At 44.3% G+C, this 22,686-nt stretch overlaps 1 protein-coding gene across 6 annotated transcripts in view; it reads right to left on the bottom strand.

Annotated features, from left to right (window-relative positions):
• Positions 1 to 21,525, bottom strand: part of LOC115480295 (protein eva-1 homolog B-like) — a 47,770-nt gene extending 26,245 nt beyond the window's left edge. For 4 of the 6 annotated variants that reach the window (XM_030218874.1, XM_030218879.1, XM_030218878.1 and 1 more), the window contains exon 1: positions 7,406 to 7,531. The gene's annotated coding sequence lies outside the window, so the exon portion shown is untranslated. Of the gene's footprint in view, positions 1 to 7,405; positions 7,532 to 21,392; positions 21,414 to 21,444 lie in introns of those variants that run through there. The other 2 variants (XM_030218875.1, XM_030218876.1) reach the window with 2 other exon arrangements.
• Between the last annotated feature and the right edge of the window lie 1,161 nt (positions 21,526 to 22,686).

Raw genomic sequence — 22,686 nt, 5'->3', positions numbered from 1 at the left:
TGTCGAGCAGGGACTGTCTCTTCATGTTCAAGTGTACAGCGCTGTGTACATAAAGTAGTGCTATAGAAATGATAAGTACTACTACTACTACTACTACTTAACATTTCTAGAGCGCTACTAGGGTTACGCAGCGCTGTACAATTTAACAAAGAGAGACAGTCCCTGCTCAAAGAGCTTACAATCTAATAGACAAGTGAACGGTCGGTCCGATCGGGGCAGTCAAATTGGGGCAGTCTGGATTCACTGAACGGTAAGGGTTAGGTGCCGAACGCAGCATTGAAGAGGTGGGCTTTAAGCAAAGACTTGAAGATGGGCAGTAGTAGTAGTAGTCTTTGGGATTCCGGAATCTTGCTACTCTTCAGGATTCTGCACAGAATTTTGCTACTCTTTGGGATTCCGGAATCTTGCTACTCCTTGGGATTCTAGAATCTTGCTACGAAGGTTTCAAATTAGCCCCTGACGCAGTCCTAGGTGGGCGAAACACGGCCTGTGTCGGGCGATTTGTTCATACACGGTATCTTCAATAAAATCTTTTTGTTGTGACATTGATCTGCTGGCTTTCTTTCCCATACAGTAGCTTCATTACTTACATAAGAACATAAGAATAGTCATATTGGGTCAGCTCCAGAATTGTACACAATTTTCTAAATGAGGTCTCACTAGAGTCTTATAGACGGACATCATCACCTCCTTTTTCCTACTAGCCATTCCTTTCCCTACGCACCTGAGCATTCTTCTGGCATTGACTGCCACGTTTTCTACTTGCTTAGCTACCTTAAGATCATCAGATATGATCACACCCAAGCCCCGCTCTTCCTTCATACACAGAAGCACTTCACCCCCCTCCCCTCCTCATACGATATCGTTCCCGTGGATTTTTGCAGCCCGAATGCATGATCCTGCATTTTTTATCATTAAATCTTAGTTGCCAATCCCTGAACCATTCTTCAAGGTTTGCTAGATCCTGCTATCCACACCTGCTGGAGTAAATGTAGTTAAAGAATAGCACATTGCCGGAAACCGCTTACATATCTGTTCATGTACACATGCCTGCATCTAGGAGGCTCATATGTACAAAAGTACATAAGTATTGCCATACTGGGAAAGACCAAAGGTCCATCAGGCCCAGCATCCTGTTTCCAACAGTGGCCAATCCAGGTCACAAATACCCGGCAAGATCACAAAAATGTACAAAACATTTTATACTGCTTATCCCAGAAATAGTGGATTTTCCCCAAGTCCATTTAATAACGGTCTATGGACCTTTCCTTTAGGAAGCAGTCCAAAACTTTTTTAAACTCCACTAAGCTAACCGCCTTTACCACATTCTATGGCTCCTCACAGAATTTACCCCCTGAGGGCTTAAATCAAGGCAGGTGAACAGTAGAACAAAATTTAAAATACATTTAGGTGAGCTTTCAGCTATAAAGGTGGACAGGCCCCCCCCCCCCCCCTGTGTTTGCCTGAAAATAAGTATTTAAATTGAGGATCTCAGTTTTGCATATTGACCTGTATAGTTGCATATTGATCCTAGGCAATTCCTGTAATGTACTGTAGTGATTTGGGTTTTGTGGCACACAACAGAGTAATGAAATCATTAAAACTTTTGTTAAATTTTATTTTACTGATTTGGTATAATTTGGGTTTTATTGAGTTTTATATTATAACTCACATTGAACATTTTTTGATAAAGCCTGTAATCAAAAGATTTAAAAAAGGTGATGCTTTTAGTCTAGTTACTTAAGTGCCTAAACCCTGCAACACAACGTAACCCAAGCTCGTAATGAACACTATATATCTCTTCTTCTCTACGATTCCCAATGTCTCTGTAACTATGAACCTTATTAGAATACAACATCACTATGTCTTTGTTTCTCTACTGGAGTTGGCGAACGCCTTCACGGTACTATGTAAGCCACATTGAGCCTGCAAATAGGTGGGAAAACGTGGGGTACAAATGCAACAAATAAATAAATAAAAATAAAAAAGATACATTACTCACAAGAATCTGACCCATTCCCTGGCAGAATAGCAAGTGTCAAAAAAGGTCCAAATGAGATATTGGACTTAACTGAATGTCTTCTCAATAGGACACCATTAAGGTTGACGCATGGGATCAGACTGGAAACCCCTTTGATGTAGGGTGTAAGGGAGACTCCATTGACACGCAGGAGAGTCAGCAACGCAAGTGGTTGAATGAGAATCCCACATGGAGGAGCTGCAAATGTGCACGTTTTATAGCAAAACACAGGTGGCTTCCTCTCTGTTTACCAGACCCCTGTAGGTATCTCACCAGGTTCTCTTTGCTCTGAGATTAAACCATTCAAAAATGACTTTTCCCCTGGACCTTTGATGGACATGGGACACACAAGGACATTCCTTTGCTCTTGCAAATAGGGGCAAAGGGTCACCGGTTGATTTTCCTTTACCCCTGACAGCATTAATACAGGTCAAGCCTCAACTCCCAGGGTGAGTTAAAGGATTAGATCTGGAATCATACACAACCTGGGTGCATAGGAGCCAGCATTTCAAAATTCTTGGGGGTGCTAAGCCCAATGGAAATAACCCCTCCCTGGACACATACAAGGAATTTTCTCAATATTAGGGGTGCTGAAGCACCCACAGAGTCAGCTCAATGCCTGGATGAAAGGTGCTGAAAGCACTTTCCCATGCTTAGGTTGACCGTTCAGATTCTACACGTTTGAAAATAGAAGCAGAAACAGTCTTAGGGCCAGATTTAAGCGTTTCTCTTTGCTTCATGTACAATTTCTCACTCATTATAGATTTTCTAAATTTGCAAAATTGGATTCTTACAACAAATTACTTTCTTATGCATTATTCTTTGTTATGTATCCTATACCGTTCATTGTAAGCCACATTGAACTCAAACTTGTTTGGGATAATGTGGGATATAAATGTCACAAATAAATAAATGAATAAATGTCAGCTGGCTTGCCCAATTTTAAAAACATTGCGCCTTTCCCAAAGGTTTAAATTTCCAGCATCTTTCAGTTAAGGAAAATTCTGTGCAAGTGAAGAAATTTGCAAGCACTGCTGTAGGGTCGTTTGTAGGCGTGATTTACACACGTGCTTCTCACTTGCACAATGTCTGGCGTTTGCTATGGATCTTTTTCCCCTTTCAGATGTTGCAGGAAATGAAATATTTAGGGAAAACTGCACCATTTCAAAAACTGTCAGAGCAAACTGCTGTGTACAGGTTTTTCTACGCTATTTCTGCTCTCCGTTCACAGGATACTTAATTTAAAAGTGACCATCCTGCCCTTCAGAAAACAGGTAGTTGTGTCAGAAGGGGGCGGGACGGTTCAGAGAGAAAGCCCCGGTGCAGGCCGCAGACAGCCTATGAGCGTTGCAGTGGCGTAGCCACAGGTGGGCCTGGGTGGGCCAGGGCCCACCCACTTAGGGCTTAGGTCCACCCAGCAGTAGCACACGTTTATCAGTTGCTGGTGGGGATCTCAAGCTCCGCCAGCTGAAGACTTCCGCCTAACGGTAACAAAAACGCTTCTCTCAACGATACCGGAACCTGCGCATGCTCAGTTTTCAGCGCATGCCTTCTGCAGACTGCCAAGGTGGAAAGAAGCATTTTCCTGCCAGCTGAGATATTTTCTTGGTGGTGGTGGTGGTGATAGTGGTGGTGGGAGGGAGAACACTTGGTGCCCACCCACTTCTTGCCTAGGCCCACCCACAATCTGTTGTCTGGCTATGCCACTGCCCGGGCAAAGACTGGAGGTGATTTTAAGGAATGAAGAGAGTGGGGGGAAGAAGGGAATTGTGAGAGCTTTGAGGGGCTGGGAAGGGACTGTGAGAAGGAAAAAGGATGGACTGATGGGGGTGGGGGTGGGGGGGTGCAGCATACGCAACACACGCACCTTGAATGGATACACCACTGATGCTGGGCAAAGGTACCTTAAATGATGTGCATACACCCTGCAGAAGCCAAAGTTTGTCCTATCTGCATGAGATAATTCCTGTGCATGGGAGTTTGGGCAGGATTTGTTTCACTTCTTATCCAGTGCCAGTGGGGGCATCAGGGGCAGAGAGTGGGCATTCCTGTCCTAACCAGTTGAACCCCAAAGAGTAGCAAGATTCTAGAATTCTAAAGAATAACAAGATTCCATGCAGAATTTCAAAGTGTAGCAACATTCCATGTAGAACCCCAAACAGTAGCAAGATTCCATTCAGAATCCCAAGTACATAAGTATTGCCATACTGAGACAGACCAAAGGTCCATCAAGCCCAGCATCCTGTTTCCAACAGTGGCCAATCCAGGTCACAAATACCTGGCAAGATCCCGAAAAAGTTCAATACATTTTATGCTGCTTATCCTACAAATAAGCAGTGGATTTTTCCCCAAGCCCATTATTGACTTTTCTTTTAGGAAGCTATCCAAACCTCTTTTTAAACCCCGCTAAGCTAACTGCTTTTACAGTCTCTGGCCTACACTAATGCTAACATTAGAAGGCAGCCATATAATAACCCTTTCTCATGGCCTTAGTAAAAATGGCCTTAGTGCAGGGGAAAGACCCGCGTAAGAGCGTCCTAAGGCCATCTCTTACTGCAGCTTACCAAAAGGACCCCTATATATCTTAGCAGTAGGTGGAGGGTCACTGCACCTGCCATCTTGAACTTTGTAATCCTGATGTTTCTTGATGGTTTCTCCACACAAATGCAATGCCCTTCGTAGGTATTGAGAACCTCCCTGTTTCTTCAACTCTTGCCATACTTGCCACCCCCCAGCACACACCATTTCTGGCGCTCCAAAACTAGGTAAGTGCTCCCCCCCCCCCCCCCAATGAAATGACTGCGTGGAAAGTGGTTCACTCACTACACAGCCATTTCTTTTCAACCAAAAAAGACAGCCTTTTACCCGCTGCTGTAAAAGAGGGCGTCAAAAACACACGCTGATGCCAACGCAGGCTTAGTAAAAGGACCCCTATATTTGTAAAGTAAGACAAACTTCCAACTGCTTCCGATGAGAATTTAAACAGTAAAAGGGTCCCTGATGGGCTACAGAGGATTGAGGGGCAATGCCCACCCCACTCAGTAGACTGAACTATGCTTTAACTCCATTTGCTCAAGATTTTCCTGTACTAGGTCTTACTCCCAATGCAGAAAAACTTCTGGTGCGAAAAAAATCTCAAGTAAAATCATTAGACTCAAAATCAAAATACTCAAGAAAAATGTCAGGAAGTATTTTTTCACGGAGAGAGTGGTGGATACTTGGAATGCCCTCCCCCGGGAGGTGCTGGAGATGAAAACAGTAACGGAATTCAAAAATGAGTGGGATAAACATAAAGGAATCCTGTTCAGAAGGAATGGATCCTCAGAAGCTTAGCCGAGATTGGGTGGCAGAGCCAGTGGTGGGAGGCGGGGCTGGTGGTTGGGAGGCGGGGCTAGTGCTGGGCAAGACTTCTATGGTCTGTGCCCTGAAAAAGACAGATACAAATCAAGGTAAGGTATACACAAAAAGTAGCACATATGAGTTATCTTGTTGGGCAGACTGGATGGACCGTGCAGGTCTTTTTCTGCCATCATCTACTATGTTACTATGTTATATATTATGCAAAGGATCGCACACTAGGCATTCAAATCTCATGCAAACGGTGGGATACAAAAGTATTGCTCCTTAGATGTAGCTGTTAGGACTGGGCATGAATTTCATTTTGAAATTTTCTAAGAAATGTTTTATTACATTTTGGGGGGCGTATCCTTGAGCAGGACCATGACAGGGGCTCATGGTGAGGGGCCGTCTTACTACATGGCATAAAGCCCTCAAAGCATAGTTAGCCAACACCAACAAGCAAAACGCCAGATTGCTGAGAACTGGGGGGGGGGGGGGGGGGGGGTTGAAAGAAGGAGGGCGAGCATTGGGCTGAGAGGAGGGGTTCAGACAGGCCAGATTTAAGAAAGGTGGGAGTGGAAAGAAGGTTATTGCCCTCCCCCACCCTGGTACCTTTTTATTTTATTTTTATTTATTTTTTAATCATTCCTGCTTGGATTTTCCAGGAGTTAAAACAGGCCAGAGAACCATCTTTAGTAACCTAGAGGTCAACAGTGTAGCTTGTGTCTGTATTACTTCTAACCCCACTTTTGGGTCCTTTTCGCTCAGTGGGTCACACTTATATCACATTTATATTTTGAACTTGCAGGGGTGGAGGGGGGGGGGAAGAAGGGGCAAAGAGAAGGGGGAGGTTGAGGCAGAAAGAAAAAATTTCTCCCCTGTTACATTGTGGTAACCTACGTGTTAAGCTTTTTTTTTTTTTTTTTAAGTTTTTGGGAGGGGGCTTATCATAGGCAGACAGTAGATGTGGAAACACAGTTCCACTGGTGCATTAGGTTTAACACATGCTAAGTGAATAACGCAGGGTTAACACGAGAGGTTTGTGGGGTCGAAGGCGGGGTTCACAAAGTCAACATGATCTGTGGACAGCCTTGAGGTGGCGGAGGGGGGGGTCGGGGTAGGGGACAGGAATTGGAGTCCTTTGGGTCCCCTTTCTTACATAAGTACATAAGTACATAAGTAGTGCCATACTGGGAAAGACCAAAGGTCCATCTAGCCCAGCATCCTGTCACCGACAGTGGCCAATCCAGGTCAAGGGCACCTGGCACGCTCCCCAAACGTAAAAACATTCCAGACAAGTTATACCTAAAAATGCGGAATTTTTCCAAGTCCATTTAATAGCGGTCTATGGACTTGTCCTTTAGGAATCTATCTAACCCCTTTTTAAACTCCGTCAAGCTAACCGCCCGTACCACGTTCTCCGGCAACGAATTCCAGAGTCTAATTACACGTTGGGTGAAGAAAAATTTTCTCCGATTCGTTTTAAATTTACCACACTGTAGCTTCAACTCATGCCCTCTAGTCCTAGTATTTTTGGATAGCGTGAACAGTCGCTTCACATCCACTCGATCCATTCCACTCATTATTTTATACACTTCTATCATATCTCCCCTCAGCCGTCTCTTCTCCAAGCTGAAAAGCCCTAGCCTTCTCAGCCTTGTCAGTGAAGGAGCCAATTCCCGTTCATACACTGGCAGGAAGGGAGTCATTTTAGCTGCTACAATTCCTGCAGGGGACTAGTCCAAAATCAACAAGAAAAATTCATAACATTCAAATTCTCTTCTTGGTCCAAGAGAATCCAAACGTTCGTGAATTTGCTGTACACCCAAATCCGAAAACGATGACAAAATAGCTGTATTTTCCCCACGAATTGCTTTCTGTTGCTATTTTGCTACTGAGAGAAGGGCAGGGGAATGGCTGCTGCTGCTATCACACTCCTAGAATTAATCAAAGAAACCGACAAACTTGTAATTTAAAGAAACCAGTAACAGCAAAACTTCTCTCGGCACTGCTGCTTTTGCAAAGGGATTTTGGAGATTGACTCACCGCTCCGTAGGTGTTGAAGTTTCTTCTCTACTTCTTGCAGAAAAAAGCTGGGACTGGGTTTGACTCCATCCTGGGGGGGAGGTGGTGGTGGTGGATGTTCAGAGAAAAGAAGGGGACTTTTTGTGATGGCTGGGTGGGGGGGGGGGGGGGGGGGGGGCAGGCGACTCTCTCTCTCTCCTCCAGCTGAGGGATGCACCGGGCAGGCTGGGAGTGGAAAGAGGTGGTCACTTCCTTCCAGATGTTTGAACACAAGAAAATAATTGTTAGAAGCCAGACTGCTGCTTTCACAGCAAATGGAGGGAGGGAGAGAGGCAGAACCTCGGGCTGAAACCAAGCAGGAGTGATTTAAAAAAAAAAAAAAATACAGAAAAAGGTACCAGGGTGGGGGGGGAGGGGAATAACCTTCTTTCCACTCCCACCCTACCACCTTCCTTAAATCTGGGCTGTCTCTCAACCCCTCCTCTCGGCCCAATGCTCGCCCTCTTTCTTTCACTCCCCCCCCCCCCCACCTTCTCCTCTTCCTTTCCTGGTGGGTGGGGGCAGCTCCCTAATGCTGCCTCCTCTTTGGTCCCCCTTGGGTTGCTCCTGCCACCAACTTCACCCCTTTGGTCCATGTGGCCACTGCTGTCTTCTCTCAGCCCATGTGGATTGTGCTACCCTGAAATAAAGAATTTAAAGAATGGAAGAAAGTTAATACCATCGTTTTCTTATCGAACTGTAGCTTTTGCTTTAAGATTGGAAACTGTTTATAAAGGTTTTAGAAATAAGCTGAAAACGTATTTATTTAGTCAGTTGTTTAAGGGCTGATCACGTCTGTTAAGATGCATTCGTGATGAGCCAATTCTTAGCTAATCGATTGTGATTTGCATTATATTGTTATATTATTATATATATATTATTTGGCAGAAGTGTTTTGATTAATTTTTGCAAGTAATTATAATTGTGCTGTTATGTTCATTAGAGAAATGTTCTAATTTATTTCTTTTGTAACCTAAAGTGCAGAATAAAACATGGAAAAGAAAATAAGATGATACCTTTTTATTGGACATAACTTAATACATTTCTTGATTAGCTTTCGAAGGTTGCCCTTCTTCGTCAGATCGGAAATAAGCAAATGTGCTAGCTGACAGTGTTTATAAGTGAAAACATTCAAGCATTGCTATGACAGTAAAATAGATACTATTGGAGATTCTACATAGAATGTTGCTACTATTGGACATTCTACATGGAATGTTGCTATTCCACTAGCAACATTCCTGCGCAGGCTTCTGTTTCTGTGAGTCTGACGTCCTGCACGTACGTGCAGGACGTCAGACTCACAGAAGCAGAAGCCTGCGCGGCCACATTGGTGATCTACAAGGGCCGACTTCTACATGGAATGTTGCTAGTGGAATAGCAACATTCCATGTAGAATCTATAGAAATCAAACAAAATAAAACATGGAAAAGAAAATAAGATGAGACCTTTTTTATTGGACATAACTTAATACATTTCTTGATTAGCTTTTGAAGGTAGCCCTTCTTCCTCAGATCGGAAATAAGCAAATGTGCTAGCTGACAGTGTATATAAGTGAAAACCTTCAAGCATTACTATGACAGTAAAATAGATACTATTGGAGATTCTACATAGAATGTTGCTACTATTGGACATTCTACATGGAATGTTGCTATTCCACTAGCAACATTCCTGCGCAGGCTTCTGTTTCTGTGAGTCTGACGTCCTGCACGTACGTGCAGGACGTCAGACTCACAGAAGCAGAAGCCTGCGCGGCCACATTGGTGATCTACAAGGGCCGACTTCTACATGGAATGTTGCTAGTGGAATAGCAACATTCCATGTAGAATCTATAGAAATCAAACAAAATAAAACATGGAAAAGAAAATAAGACGATACCTTTTTTATTGGACATAACTTAATACATTTCTTGATTAGCTTTCGAAGGTTGCCCTTCTTCCTCAGATCGGAAATAAGCAAATGTGTTGGCAGATAGTATATATAAGAAAAACATCAAAGCATTACTTTGACAGTCTGACAGAGTGGGAGGGTGGGGGTATGCATGGGGACATCAAAGCTAATCAAGAAATGTATTAAGTTATGTCCAATAAAAAAGGTATCATCTTATTTTCTTTTCCATGTTTTATTTTGTTTGATTTCTATTGATTACCTTTAAGAGTGGACTAACACGGCTACCACACCTCTCTACAGTGCAGAATAGAAATCGATATTTCTGTTTGTATAGCTGACATAAGTTCGGGGTCGGTGACCCTGACCCGGCAGAGCATCAGGACTGATACTGTGGCATGATTTGCAACGTCATTTTTTCGAAATATGTTACTCCCCCACTCACTTTGCAGAGCTGTGCCCCCCTCCCCCCGTGCTAAGTGGTCAAAAGTACATTCCTACTTTAAGGAAATTAAATATCTAATTGTACACATTTGAGCTGATCTAGTCCTCTGACTCCTTTCACATTGTGTTCATAGTTCCAGGTCACTCCTGAAAATTTACCTTCTTAACATCTAATGATATGGCCTGATGGTTATTTACACTGTACTAAAATTCAATGCTGAAAGTGAAAATACTTAACAGGAAAAGTCCTCCAGAAATCAGATGAGGTTCCCTCCACTAGGCTCAGTTAAGATTGAACAGGTTCTAACCCTGTACCTGAATGTAACTCACCTCAAGCTGCATTCAGGAACTGAACAAGGCCTGAAATAAAATCCAAAATCCAATGGGGAATCTGACTTAAAAAAACAAACAAACCTCGCTGTCACCATAACATTTAAGTGCATTCCTGGTTTGCTACCTTTCTGCCTCAGTGTGTCCCTGAATTTTCCAGGGGTTAAAACAAACCCCTGGGCCAGAGAACCATCTTTAGTAACCTAGAGGTCAACGGTGTAGCTACCGATGGGTCCAAATAGGCAGGGGCCCGCCCACTCACAATTGGGTCACCCTTGCTGTGGCTGGTGGGGATCCTCAAGCCCCCCAGTGGCCAGAAGTGTTTTGAAACTTGGCAGCCAGCAACAGTGTCCCCAAGCCACTGCCGCCCCTTCCCCCACGCCTGCTCAGTTTTCATTCACAGGGGGCCAGCAGTGGCTCAGGGATACTGCTGCTGGCTGTCAAGCTTGGAAACAGTTCTGGCTACCAGAAGAGGAGGTCTTCGGCTGGCAGGGGGCTTGGGGATCCCCACCAATGTTGGTATTTGTGACCTGCTGAGTAAAAAGGTACCAAAAGTGGGGTATGTGACTTATCCCTCTATCTTGTGACATATCAACTGCATAATCCTGCCAATGACGTCTTTTAAAAAAATGAGAAACGTTTATCGATAAAATGTCATTAACCCCCAAAATCACATGCCCCACTTTAGGTACCTGCAGTTTTTAGGCTGTACAACATGAAAAACGTAGTCCGATTCTACTAACCCTACAGTACACAAAACTTTCAAAAATGAAATTTGCCCAGATGTACCCCTTTGAACTTTTACATAAGAACATAACATAAGAGTAGCCTTACTGGGTCAGACCAATTGTCCAACTAGCCCAGTATCCTGTTTTCCAAACAGTGGCCAAGCCAGGTCACAAGTACCTGGCAGAAACCCAAATCGTGGCAACATTCCATGTAGAACCCTAAGAATAGCAAGATTCTGGAATCCCAAAGAGTGACAAGATTCCATGCAGAATCTCAAAGAGTAGCAACATTCCATGTAGAACCCCAAAGAATAGCAAGATTCTGGAATCCTAAAGAGTGACAAGATTCCATGCAGAATCTCAAAGAGTAGCGACATTCCATGTAGAACCCCAAACAATAGCAAGATTCTGGAATCACAAAGAGTGACAAGATTCCATGCAGAATCTCAAAGAGTAGCGACATTCCATGTAGAACCCCAAAGAATAGCAAGATTCTGGAATCCTAAAGAGTGACAAGATTCCATGCAGAATCTCAAAGAGTAGCAACATTCCATACTACAAATCCCAGGGCAAGCAGTTGCTTCCCATGTCTGTCTCAATAGCAGACTATGGACTTTTCCTACAGGAATTTTTCCAAACCTTTTTTTAAACCCAGATACGCTATCCGCTGTTACCACCTCCTATGGCAAAGAGTTCCAGAGTTTAACTATCTGTTGAATGAAAAAAATAGTTCCTCCTACTTCTTTTAAAAGTATTTCCATGTAACTTCCTCGAGTGTACCCCTAGTCTTTGTACTTTTGGAACAAGCAAAAAATTGATTTACTTCTGCTTGTTCTACACCACTCAGGATTTTGTAGACCTCAATCGTATCTCCACTCAGCCATCTCTTTTCCAAGCTGAAGAGCCCTAACCTCTTTAACCTTTCCTCATATGAGAAGCGTTCCATCCCCTTTATCATTTTAGTCGCTCTTCTTTGAGCCTTTTCTAAAATTTTGCTATATCTTTTTTGAGATACGGCGACCAGAACTGAATGCAATAGTCAAGATGCGGATGGAGCGATACAAGGGCATTTTAGTATTTTCAGTCTTATTCATCATCCCTTTCCTAATAATTCCTAGCATCCTGTTTGCTTTGTTGGCCATTGCTGTACACTGAGCAGAAGATTTCAGCGTATTATCTACAATGACACCCAGATCTTTTTCTTGAGTGCTGACCATCAGGGTAACTATGATTCGGATGATTTTATCCAATGTGCATCACCTTTCTGCCTCAGTGTGTCCCTGGATTTTCCAGGGGTTAAAAGAAACCCCTGGGTCAGAGAACCATCTGTAGTAACCTAGAGGTCAACAGTGTAGCTTTGATCTCTATTATTTCTAACCCCACTTTTGGTTCCTTTTCGCTCAGTGGGTCACATTAATATTTTGCACAGAGAGTTGTGGGGGTGGGGGGCAAGAAGGGGCAAAGAGCAGGGGGAGGTTGAAGCAGAAAGATAAATTTATGCCCACCACTTTGAACTCAGACCTACCCAAAATTAGCTGTCTGGCTCCACTGCTGCTAGTGATGTAAAGACTCTACGTTTATGCAGTAAATATGGTTTTCAGTTGAGTGTTTGACAGACACTGCACGATACCAGACATGCTTCTGTGCACTGGATCTTTTGAAAAAGTCCATTGGAGTGACGTAAATCACAGGCAGCTGATCCATGGGTGGATTTGGTGCTCTGGCATTTCACGTAGCTGCAGGAGGGCAGAAAACATGACACATTTGGGCATTTAAATTAGGGGGCTATTTTGAGCAGCCTGTGCAATATTCCAAGACTTTTATTATTTATTTATTTATTGCATTTATATCCCACATTTTCCCACCTATTTGCAGGCTCAATGTGGCTTACATAGTTTTAATAACATTGTCATTCTAGGGTATCAGATACAGTTAGTATTGTGCCGAGATTAAGTAAGGGAAGAGAGAAGAAGGAAGGGAGTGATTAGGGTAGTTATAGAAGGTGGGTTTTCATAACTGAGTAGGTTCATGAGGTGGATTAGTGAGGTTATCGGTTCTCGTTGTAGGCTTTGTTGAAGAAGTGTGTCTTCAGGGCTTTGCGAAAGATGGTTATTTCGTTGATTGTTTTCAGGTCTGTAGGTAGTGCATTCCATAACTGCGTGCTCATGTAAGAGAAGGCGGTGGCATGCATCAGCTTGTATTTTAGTCCTTTACAGCTGGGGAAGTGCAGGTTGAGAAATTTGCGGGATGATCTTGTGGCGTTTCTGGGAGGTAGGTCCACGAGGTTTAGCATGTAGATTGGGGCGTCTGCGTGAATGATTTCGTGTACAATCGTGCAGATCTTGAACGCAATGCGTTCCTTAAGTGGGAGCCAGTGGAGTTTCTCTCTTAAGGGTTTTGCACTTTCATATTTGGTTTTTCCAAATATGAGTCTGGCGGCAGTGTTCTGGGCAGTTTGGAGTTTTTTGATAGTCTGTTCTTTACAGCCAGTGTCCAGTGCGTTGCAGTAGTCCAGATGACTTATTACCATTGACTGTACCAGGGTACGGAAGATGTGTCTCGGGAAGAACGGTTTTACTCTTTTGAGTTTCCACATGGCGTAGAACATCTGTTTCGTCGTGTTTTTCACGTGGGCATCAAGAGTGAGGTTTCGATCAATGGTGACTCCAAGAATTTTCAGGTTTTGTGAGACAGGAAGAGAACAGTATGGTGTGATTATGGTGGAGAAATTTTTTGTGTTATATGTTTTGGGTAACTAATTTTCAAAAAGGCAATACACAGGCTGTTTCTCTTTCAGCATGAACCAGTGTAAGGTTTGTGTGCTAAAAAAAGGCACCCACCTATCCTACAGCTGCTATTCCAATGCGCAGCCAAGGGGAACAGAGATTAGACAGCAAATGTACTTTTGAAAATATCTTGGTCACATGCCATTTGCTCCCCTAAGCTAAAAATCTTTTCTTTTTTTTTAACCCAACTAAACTTGTACGTGCAATGAAAGCTCTGGCACACTCAAACCTAGCTGGACCCAGCAGTGCAAATTTTTTTTTTGACAGGCCCAATTTACTTAGTTAAATTCTCCATATCAGAACTATCAAGTTCAGAACTGCTGGTTTGAACTTACATCCCAAAGCAGTGTGGTAGTTGTAGTCCCCGAAAGCAGAGCTGCAGTTTCCATAATGCACTGGGAATGAGATCGTTCAAAATCCAGGACTGCCCTTAAATCTCTACCCTGGAACCAAGTAGCTTGGCAGCTCTGCACTTTCCCGGTAAGTGGCTATGAAAATTATATTCCCATAATGACTACACCCTCGTTCCTTAACACTCTGGTCGCTGGCTTTTAAAATCGCACAGGAATTAACCCCCTTCTACGAGCTCCTCAGGCTAAAACTCAAAGATGCCAAGTTACTCAGTTTTTGGCTAGAGTTTTTGGGGCATTTCTGGATTTCTGACCACCCCAATTATATTGCGTTATGGGACTTGCAGCACTGATTGCCAATGCGCAAGATCAGACACTACGAATCCCAGATTACTTTGGGCTGTAAATTCAAAACCAGGAGCTGGGTAACTTCTAAACAGGGGCAGAGGCCTGCATTTGCCGCTGCAGGAAGAAGAAAAGGATGTTGGGGCATGGTTGTTTCATCTGCAGTGGCGTTCCTAGGGTGGCTGACACCCGGGGCGGATCGCCGATGCGTTCCCCCACCCCTGGGTGCAGCGTGACACCTCCCCCCGGTGAAAGGATGGACACTTCCCCCTGGCGAAAGGACACCCCCCCCCCCCGGGTGCATTTTTACCTGCTGGGGGGGGGGGGTGCTGCGCGCCTCTCGGCTTCGCTCGTTCCATGCTCCCTCTGCTCCGGAACAGGAAGTAACCTGTTCCGGGGCAGAGGGAGCACGGAATGAGCGGAGCCCACAGGCGTGCGAACCCCCCCCCCCCCAGCGGCGTGCACCCGGGGCGGACCGCACCCACCGCCCCCCCCCCCCCCCCTTGGTACACCACTGTTCATCTGCCTGTGATTCTGAATGTTGGAGACAGGCTAAGCAGTCCTCTCCTATCCCTGGCCCTCTACCTGGTTTGAGAGAAGCTGGGGATAGGTTTTGAGCAGGGGGGGAATGTGAAGGGGCCCAGTCTCCTTTTTGGCCTGCAACTTCCAAAAGAAGGATCTGTTTAGAATTAGGAGCTCCAGCAACAGCAAACGGGTTGGAAGCATGACGTGGCAACCCCTCCACAGTCACCGCTACCCCCCTGCACTCTTCCTCCTAGCCAATGGCAGGCCTCCCTGTGTCCCAAGACTGGGGGTGGGTGGGGGGGGGGAGGATGCAGCACAGCTCAGGAAGAGGTTAATCCTCATGCTTTTCCCTTCCCTCCCAAAAGCTTTTTGCTAAATCAAATCCAGCAGTGAATTCCACCTCTTCCCACTTGTGGCAAGGCTGCTGGATTTAAACCTCAGCTTCTCCGCAGGATTGCATCTCCATTTAGACACTGTAATTTTTCTTTCTTTATGAGCTTTGCCATAAATGCCAAATTTAAGCATCGATGAGAAGCCCGTGTACCAGTTTAAACTCCTAGAACATGGCGATGTGGAGGTGTATTTTCAGAACACTTAGACTTACAAAGTTGCGTGGAGGGGCATTTTCGATCTGACATCTAAGTCCGACTTTGGACGTTTTGCAAAAAAACGTCCAAAATCTAAATAGGAAAGAAGGTCATTTTCAAAAAAGCAAAATGTCTATCTTTTTTTTCCGAAAATACTGTTTAGCAGATGGTGATATATAGATATATATATATTTTTTTTTTTTTAATACTATAATGGATATTTTAGGAAATCATCCCAAATAATTTAGGGCCCTGTGTGCTGGGTTCATTCTGCTGTGGGTACCCATTACATGAGGTGTAGATGCTTTCTCTTATTTACTACTACTACAAATCATTTCTATAGCGCTACCAGTCGTACGCAGCGCTTCACAATTGAACATGAAGAAAAGACAGTCCCTGTTAAAGGAAATCAGGGACGCAAACAAACTGGGCAACACAATAATAATTGGGGATTTCAATTACCCGCATATAGACTGGGTTAATGTAACATCTGTACACGCAAGGGACATAAGATTTCTTGATGAAATCAAGGACAGCTTCATGGAACAGCTAGTTCAGGAGCCGACAAGAGAAGGAAAAATACTAGACTTAGTCCTTAGTGGTGCTCATGATCTAGTGCAGGGGGTAACGATACGAGGGCCGCTTGATAACAGTGATCATAATATGATCGGTTTTGATATTGGCATTGAAGGAAGTGAAACTAGGAAATCAAGTACGCTAGCGTTTAACTATAGAAAAGGTGATTACGACAAAATGAGAAAAATGGTGAAAAAAAGACTGAAAGGAGCAGCTCGCAGAGTAAAAAACTTGCATCAGGCGTGGATGCTGTTTAAAAACACCATCCTGGAGGTTCAGGACAAATATATTCCACGTATTAGAAAAAAGGGAAAAAAGACTAAACGTCAGCCGGCGTGGCTAAACAGTAAGATAAAGGAAATCATTAGAGCCAAAAAACAATCCTTCAGAAAGTGGAGAAGAGAACCAACTGAAAGTAACAGGATAGATCATAAGGAATGCCAAGCCAAATGCAAAGCGGAGATAAGGAGGGCAAAAAAGGACTTTGAGAAGAAATTAGCGTTGGAAGCAAAAATACATAGTAAAAATTTTTTTAGATACATTAAAAGCAGGAAACCGGCCAAAGAGTCGGTTGGGCCGCTGGACGAAAATGGTGTTAAAGGGGTGATCAAGGAGGACAAAGCCGTAGCGGAGAAATTAAATGAATTCTTTGCTTCGGTCTTCACCGAGGAGGATTTGGGGGGGACACCGGTGCCGGAAAGAATATTTGAAGCGGGGGAGTCGGAGAAACTAAACAAATTCTCTGTAACCTTGGAGGATGTAATGGGTCAGTTCAGCAAGCTGAAGAGTAGTAAATCACCGGGACCTGATGGTATTCATCCCAGAGTATTAATAGAACTAAAAAATGAACTTGCGGAGCTACTGTTAGAAATATGCAATCTGTCCCTAAAATCGAGTGTAGTACCGGAAGATTGGAGGGTAGCCAATGTTACTCCGATTTTTAAGAAGGGGTCCAGAGGAGATCCGGGAAATTATAGACCGGTGAGTCTGATGTCGGTGCCGGGCAAGATGGTGGAGGCTATTATTAAGAATAAAATTGCAGAGCATATACAAAAACATGGACTGATGAGACAAAGTCAGCACGGATTTAGTGAAGGGAAGTCTTGCCTCACCAATCTAATGCATTTTTTTGAGGGGGTAAGCAAACATGTGGACAATGGGGAGCCGGTTGATATTGTATATCTGGATTTTCAGAAGGCGTTTGACAAAGTGCCGCACGAAAGACTCCTGAAGAAATTGCAGAGTCATGGAATCGGAGGTAGGGTATTATTATGGATTAAGAACTGGTTGAAAGATAGGAAGCAGAGAGTAGGATTGCGTGGCCAGTATTCTCAGTGGAGGAGGGTAGTTAGTGGGGTCCCGCAGGGGTCTGTGCTGGGTCCGTTGCTTTTTAATGTATTTATAAATGACCTAGAGATGGGAATAACTAGTGAGGTAATTAAATTCGCCGATGACACAAAATTATTCAGGGTCGTCAAGTCGCAGGAGGAATGTGAACGATTACAGGAGGACCTTGCGAGACTGGGAGAATGGGCGTGCAAGTGGCAGATGAAGTTCAATGTTGACAAGTGCAAAGTGATGCATGTGGGTAAGAGGAACCCGAATTATAGCTACGTCTTGCAAGGTTCCGCGTTAGGAGTTACGGATCAAGAAAGGGATCTGGGTGTCGTCGTCGATGATACGCTGAAACCTTCTGCTCAGTGTGCTGCTGCGGCTAGGAAAGCGAATAGAATGTTGGGTGTTATTAGGAAGGGTATGGAGTCCAGGTGTGCGGATGTTATAATGCCGTTGTATCGCTCCATGGTGCGACCGCACCTGGAGTATTGTGTTCAGTACTGGTCTCCGTATCTCAAAAAAGATATAGTAGAATTGGAAAAGGTACAGCGAAGGGCGACGAAAATGATAGTGGGGATGGGACGACTTTCCTATGAAGAGAGGCTGAGAAGGCTAGGGCTTTTCAGCTTGGAGAAGAGACGGCTGAGGGGAGATATGATAGAAGTGTATAAAATAATGAGTGGAATGGATCGGGTGGATGTGAAGCGACTGTTCACGCTATCCAAAAATACTAGGACTAGAGGGCATGAGTTGAAGCTACAGTGTGGTAAATTTAAAACGAATCGGAGAAAATTTTTCTTCACCCAACGTGTAATTAGACTCTGGAATTCGTTGCCAGAGAACGTGGTACGGGCGGTTAGCTTGACGGAGTTTAAAAAGGGGTTAGATAGATTCCTAAAGGACAAGTCCATAGACCGCTATTAAATGGACTTGGAAAAATTCCGCATTTTTAGGTATAACTTGTCTGGAATGTTTTTACGTTTGGGGAGCGTGCCAGGTGCCCTTGACCTGGATTGGCCACTGTCGGTGACAGGATGCTGGGCTAGATGGACCTTTGGTCTTTCCCAGTGTGGCACTACTTATGTACTTATGTACTTATGCTCAAAAGAGCTTACAATCTAAATCAGGACAGACAGACAGGACAAAGAAGGGATAAGGGTAGGACAGACAGATAGGACACATAGGAATGATTCTAAATGGAATGTTGCTACTATTGGAGATTCTGTTGCTACTATTTGAGATTCTGGAATGTTGCTACTGTTTGAGATTCTACATGGAATGTTAATGTTGCTATTCCACTAGCAACATTCCATGTAGAAGTCGGCCCTTGCAGATCAGCAACGCGGCCGCGCAGGCTTCTATTTCTGTGAGTCTGACGTCCTGCACGTACGTGCAGGACGTCAGACTCACAGAAACAGAAGCCTACGCGGCCGCGTTGCTGATCTGCAAGGGCAGGCTTCTACTACTACTATAAATGATTTCTATAGTGCTACCAGTCGTACGCAGCGCTTCACAATTGAACATGAAGAAAAGACAGTCCCTGCTCAAAAGAGCTTACAATCTAAATCAGGACAGACAGACAAGACAAAGAAGGGATAAGGGTAGGACAGACAGATAGGACACATAGGAATGATTCTAAATGGAATGTTGCTACTATTGGAGATTCTGTTGCTACTGTTTGAGATTCTACATGGAATGTTAATGTTGCTATTCCACTAGCAACATTCCATGTAGAAGTCGGCCCTTGCAGATCAGCAACGCGGCCGCGCAGGCTTCTATTTCTGTGAGTCTGACGTCCTGCACGTATGTCAGACTCACAGAAACAGAAGCCTACGCGGCCGCGTTGCTGATCTGCAAGGGCAGGCTTCTACTACTACTATAAATGATTTCTATAGTGCTACCAGTCGTACGCAGCGCTTCACAATTGAACATGAAGAAAAGACAGTCCCTGCTCAAAAGAGCTTACAATCTAAATCAGGACAGACAGACAAGACAAAGAAGGGATAAGGGTAGGACAGACAGATAGGACACATAGGAATGATTCTAAATGGAATGTTGCTACTATTGGAGATTCTGTTGCTACTGTTTGAGATTCTACATGGAATGTTAATGTTGCTATTCCACTAGCAACATTCCATGTAGAAGTCGGCCCTTGCAGATCAGCAACGCGGCCGCGCAGGCTTCTATTTCTGTGAGTCTGACGTCCTGCACGTATGTCAGACTCACAGAAATGGAAGCCTGCGCGGCTGCGTTGCTGATCTGCAAGGGCAGGCTTCTACTACTACTACTACAACAAATCATTTCTATAGCGCTACCAGTCGTACGCAGCGCTTCACAGTTGAACATGAAGAAAAGACAGTCCCTGCTCTAAAGAGCTTACAATCTAAATCAACAATTTTTATACACCACAACTATACAATTGACCCTTAAAAACCTTGAGTCGCAAACCCCAACCAACACACTCGTGTCACAGGCTAAGTGACATGAGAAACCTTTCTTTTCACCTTGATGAGACCCTGGGGTCCCCACATTTTGGGGGACTAAAACTATGGCTTCACTTTCCTTCTAAACGTGGAATAACTCAGCTTCTGGTGAAGGTCTAAAAGCAAAGATATTCTAAAACGTACCACAGACTATCAAGCGGGCTCCTCTGGCTAAACCCTAAACTCTTGCCAGGCACAAACCACTCCAATGTCTTCATCATGTAACTGGGGCCCAAATCCCTCATCAAGAACATGTATACCTCGGAGGAAAGGAGAAACAGGGGTGACATGATACAGACATTCAAATGTTTGAAAGGTATCAATCCACAAACAAACCTTTCCCGGAGATGGGAAGGCGGTAGAGCTAGAGGACATGAATTGAGGTCGAAGGGGGGCAGACTCAGGAGTAATGTCAGGAAGTATTTTTTCACAGAAAGGGTGGTGGATACATGGAATGCCTTCCCGCGGGAGGTGGTAGAGATGGAAACGGTAATGGAATTCAAACATGCGTGGGATAAACTGAGAGGAATCCTGTTTAGAAGGAACGGATCTACAGAATCTTAGCGGAGATTGGGTGGCAACACTGGTAATTGGGAAGCAAAACCAGTGCTGGGCAGACTTCTACGGTCTGTGCCCTGAGAATGGCAAGGACAAATCAAACATATAAAGTATCACATACCATGTAAAATGAGTTTATCTTGTTGGGCAGACTGGATGGACCGTTCAGGTCTTTATCTGCCGTCATTTACTATGTTACTCTTTGGGGTTCTACATGGAATGTTGCTACTAATTGGGATTCCGGAATCTTGTAACTCTTTAGGATTCCAGAACCTTCAGAACTTTTAGTGCAAGAACAGTGCTGGGCAGACTTCTACGGTCTGTGCCCTGAGAATGGTAAGGACAAATCAAACTCGGGTATAAAGTATCACATACCATGTAAAATGAGTTTATCTTGTTGGGCAGTCTGGATGGACCATAAGGTCTTTATCTGCCTCATTTCCTGCCCTGCTCTCGCTTCCCCTCATGTCCAGCATGCTCATTTTAGTGAAACTGAGCATGCTCAATTTCACTGAACGGAGCATGCCTGACGTGAGGGGAAGCGAGAACAGGGCAGGCAATGCAGTGGCACTGCCACAGACCAGCACTGGACAAAGACTTCAGCTGGTGGGAGTTGGGGATCCCCGCCAGCCAACCAGGGGCCCAGAGCAAATTTTTTTTTTTGGGGGGGGGGGGGGCCAGGCCCCCCCCCTAGCTACACCACTGCCACACACACCTGCCTGCTTCTGTGTCTGCCACAATAAATAGGCATGGCAGGGACAGAAGGACTTTTTCTTCTTTTTTTAAATTTGAAAACACAGTAAGTGACAGACCTTACTAAGCCTTCTCTGGAGAGTGGCCTATCACTGCCTTCACTGCATGCAAATCTGAATATTCATGGTGGATATCCTGAAAACCTGCCTCCGGGACCAGGTTTGGGAACCACTGGCATAGACTAAGGAAGGATGTGTCGTCACACTCCAGTTCCTTGATCCACGGAAAGGAAAAGGGACAGATCAGTGGTTCATGGCCAAAAACGGAAAAAAAAAACAAACAAACCTCTATTATCCCGAGCGCAGGGTCTTATCCTCTGAACATGAGCTGTACATACCCTGTGCAGAAGTGCCCCACTCGTGAGCCAGGACACTCAGCACCAACGTCATCTGTCCCCAACACTCAGCAACTGCCAGAGTAGGTTTTGGTTTTGAGCTGTTTGGGAGGTAAATGTTTAACAGTTGAGTTTAAAGTTTAACAGTTGCTGCAGAAAGAAATCTTCTTACTCACTTAGCTGCTTTCAGTCGTACAGGCTGAGTTTTGTATTTATTTGCATTTTTGCTCACACCTTTTTCAGTAGTAGCTCAAGGTGAGTTACATTCAGGTACTCTGGATATTTCTCTGTCGCGGGAGGGCTCACAATCTAAGTTTGTACCTGAGGCAATGGAGGGTTAAGTGACTTGCCCAAGATCACAAGGAGCAGCAGTGGGATTTGAACTGGCCACCAGTGCTCTAACCACTAGGCCACTCCTCCACTAGCAACCTTCCATCTACAATCTCAAATAGTAGCAACATTCCAGAATCTCAAAACATGGCAACATTCCACGTAGAATCTTCAATAGTAGCAACATTCCATATATTTATTTATTTAGATTTTGCTCACACCCTTTTCAGTAGTAGCTCAAGGTGAGTTACATTCAGGTACTCTGGATATTTCTCTGTCCCAGGAGGGCTCACAATCTAAGTTTGTACCTGAGCCAATGGAGGGTTAAGTGACTTGGCCAAGATCACAACCCCCGAAGAATCTTGTTATTTTTGGGGTTCTACATGGAATGTTGTTACACTTTGAAATTCTGCATGGAATCTTGTTATTCTTTAGAATTCTAGAATCTTTATTTCGATTTTGCTCACACCTTTTTCAGTAGTAGCTCAAGGTGAGTTACATTCAGGTACTCTGGACATTTCTCTGTCCCAGGAGGGCTCACAATCTAAGTTTGTACCTGAGGCAATGGAGGGTTAAGTGACTTACCCAAGATCACGAGGAGCAGCAGTGGGATTTGAACTGGCCACCTCTGGATTGCAAGACTGGTGCTCTAACCAATAGGCCACTCCTCCACTTGTAGTTAGGAATGTATAATTTTGTTAATTTTTTTCCCCCTTTGAATGGGTAACTGGGAGCATGGAGGCAATTAGTGCAGCGGACTTTGATCCTAGTGAACTGGGTTCAACTCCCGCTGCAGCTCCCTGTGACTGTGAGCAAGTCACTTAACCCTCCATTGCCCCAGGTACAAATAAGTATCTGTATATACTATGTAAACTGCTTTGAATGTAGTTCCAAAACCACAGAAAGACAGTACCT

The sequence above is a fragment of the Microcaecilia unicolor genome, chromosome 11 (assembly GCF_901765095.1).
Source record: "Microcaecilia unicolor chromosome 11, aMicUni1.1, whole genome shotgun sequence".
In the NCBI taxonomy this organism is placed as follows: Eukaryota; Metazoa; Chordata; class Amphibia; order Gymnophiona; family Siphonopidae; genus Microcaecilia; species Microcaecilia unicolor.
The sequence above is the reverse complement of the archived record's forward strand: the minus strand, read 5'-3'. Positions and strand labels throughout refer to the sequence as shown.